At 39.0% G+C, this 3,026-nt stretch overlaps 1 pseudogene; it reads left to right on the top strand.

The window, feature by feature from the left end:
• LOC121815410 overlaps positions 1-2,750 on the top strand; it is a 16,851-nt pseudogene extending 14,101 nt beyond the window's left edge.
• Positions 2,751-3,026: the final 276 nt, after the last annotated feature.

Consider the following 3,026-nt stretch of genomic DNA (forward strand, 5'->3'; position numbering starts at 1 on the left):
AAAAGGAGGATATTATTCCTGGGAGAACAGAATACCTGACACTTTGTGAGGTGGAAGTTGATGGTACACTTTCAGGTAAATCTTGTCCAATTCTTCTCGTGTGTTCCACGTTTAATGAACACATAATGGTTTTTGGAGTTCTTCTTATCATATTAATGCTAATATTTGCAACTTTTCAGAGACTAATGTTGCCAGACTTGGACAAGTGAGTCAGTCTTCAACGTATGGGAATGCCAAACCCGAAAATGCCATTGATGGGAATCGTGCCAGCAACTTCAACCAGGGATCCTGTGCCTGTACAAACAACAACTTGAATCCATGGTGGAGACTTGACCTTTTGAAGACATATAAAATCAACACTGTGACTATCACCAACAGACAAGACTGTTGCCCTGAGAGGATCAATGGAGCTGAGATCCGCATTGGAAATTCACTTAATGACAATGGCAATGCGAATCCCAGGTAAATGAGCTACTCATCTTTGAAACTTTGTCATAACGTCATATATGTGGCAATCATTAATTATGTTTATAAAAAATCTACTCTACCCCTTTTTTAGAGTTAATCCACATACAATTTGAGCAGCATCTAACTATCTGAGAGGGACATTTATACAAATTTTTGTTTTACATTAGTCTTAGGTTACTTGTTAATCTTTTTTCTTGTCATTTGTTTTCAGATGTGCTGTAATCTCATCCATCGCTGCTGGGGCATCACAAACCTTTGCATGCAATGGAATGGAAGGTCGCTACATAAACATCGTTATTCCTGGGAGAACAGAATACCTGACACTTTGTGAGGTGGAAGTTGATGGTACACTTTCAGGTAAATCTTGTCCATTCTTCTGTGTGTTCCACGTTTAATGAACACATAATGGTTTTGGAGTTCTTCTATCAATTATTGCTAATATTTGCAACTTTTCAGAGACTAATGTTGCCAGACTTGGACAAGTGGCTCAGTCTTCAACGTATGGGAATGCCAAACCCGAAAATGCCATTGATGGGAATCGTGCCAGCAACTCAACCAGGGATCCTGTGCCTGTACAAACAACAACTTGAATCCATGGTGGAGACTTGACCTTTTGAAGACATATAAAATCAACACTGTGACTATCACCAACAGACAAGACTGTTGCCCTGAGAGGATCAATGGAGCTGAGATCCGCATTGGAAATTCACTTAATGACAATGGCAATGCGAATCCCAGGTAAATGAGCTACTCATCTTTGAAACTTTGTCATAACCGTCATATATGTGGCAATCATTAATAATGTTTATAAAAAATTCTACTTCTACCCCGTTTTTTAGAGTTAAGTCCACAATACAATTTCGAGCAGCATCGTAACTATCTGAGAGGGACATTTATACAAATTTTTGTTTTACATTAGTCTTAGGTTACTTGTTAATCTTTTTTCTTGTCATTTGTTTTCAGATGTGCTGTAATCTCATCCATCGCTGCTGGGGCATCACAAACCTTTGCATGCAATGGAATGGAAGGTCGCTACATAAACATCGTTATTCCTGGGAGAACAGAATACCTGACACTTTGTGAGGTGGAAGTTGATGGTACACTTTCAGGTAAATCTTGTCCAATTCTTCTCGTGTGTTCCACGTTTAATGAACACATAATGGTTTTTGGAGTTCTTCTTATCATATTAATGCTAATATTTGCAACTTTTCAGAGACTAATGTTGCCAGACTTGGACAAGTGAGTCAGTCTTCAACGTATGGGAATGCCAAACCCGAAAATGCCATTGATGGGAATCGTGCCAGCAACTACAACCAGGGATCCTGTGCCTGTACAAACAACAACTTGAATCCATGGTGGAGACTTGACCTTTTGAAGACATATAAAATCAACACTGTGACTATCACCAACAGACAAGACTGTTGCCCTGAGAGGATCAATGGAGCTGAGATCCGCATTGGAAATTCACTTAATGACAATGGCAATGCGAATCCCAGGTAAATGAGCTACTCATCTTTGAAACTTTGTCATAACCATCATATATGTGGCAATCATTAATAATGTTTATAAAAAATGCTACTTCTACCCCGTTTTTTAGAGTTAAGTCCACAATACAATTTCGAGCAGCATCGTAACTATCTGAGAGGGACATTTATACAAATTTTTGTTTTACATTAGTCTTAGTTACTTGTTAATCTTTTTTCTTGTCATTTGTTTTCAGATGTGCTGTAATCTCATCCATCGCTGCTGGGGCATCACAAACCTTTGCATGCAATGGAATGGAAGGTCGCTACATAAACATCGTTATTCCTGGGAGAACAGAATACCTGACACTTTGTGAGGTGGAAGTTGATGGTACACTTTCAGGTAAATCTTGTCCAATTCTTCTCGTGTGTTCCACGTTTAATGAACACATAATGGTTTTTGGAGTTCTTCTTATCATATTAATGCTAATATTTGCAACTTTTCAGAGACTAATGTTGCCAGACTTGGACAAGTGAGTCAGTCTTCAACGTATGGGAATGCCAAACCCGAAAATGCCATTGATGGGAATCGTGCCAGCAACTACAACCAGGGATCCTGTGCCTGTACAAACAACAACTTGAATCCATGGTGGAGACTTGACCTTTTGAAGACATATAAAATCAACACTGTGACTATCACCAACAGACAAGACTGTTGCCCTGAGAGGATCAATGGAGCTGAGATCCGCATTGGAAATTCACTTAATGACAATGGCAATGCGAATCCCAGGTAAATGAGCTACTCATCTTTGAAACTTTGTCATAAAGTCATATATGTGGCAATCATTAATTATGTTTATAAAACAAATCTACTTCTACCTCCTTTTTTAGAGTTAATCCACCATACAATTTGAGCAGCATCTTAACTATCTGAGAGGGACATTTATACAAATTTTTGTTTTACATTAGTCTTAGTTACTTGTTAATCTTTTTTCTTACCTAGGATTGAGCAGCTCTCTCTGCAGCTGTCTGACAGATGCCACACACATACTGGTGCTCCACAGGGGTGTGCACTGAGCCCTCTCCTATACTCAC

The sequence above is a fragment of the Haplochromis burtoni genome, unplaced genomic scaffold, assembly GCF_018398535.1.
Source record: "Haplochromis burtoni strain Fernald_Lab_line unplaced genomic scaffold, NCSU_Asbu1 Contig_206, whole genome shotgun sequence".
NCBI classification, from domain to species: Eukaryota; Metazoa; Chordata; class Actinopteri; order Cichliformes; family Cichlidae; genus Haplochromis; species Haplochromis burtoni.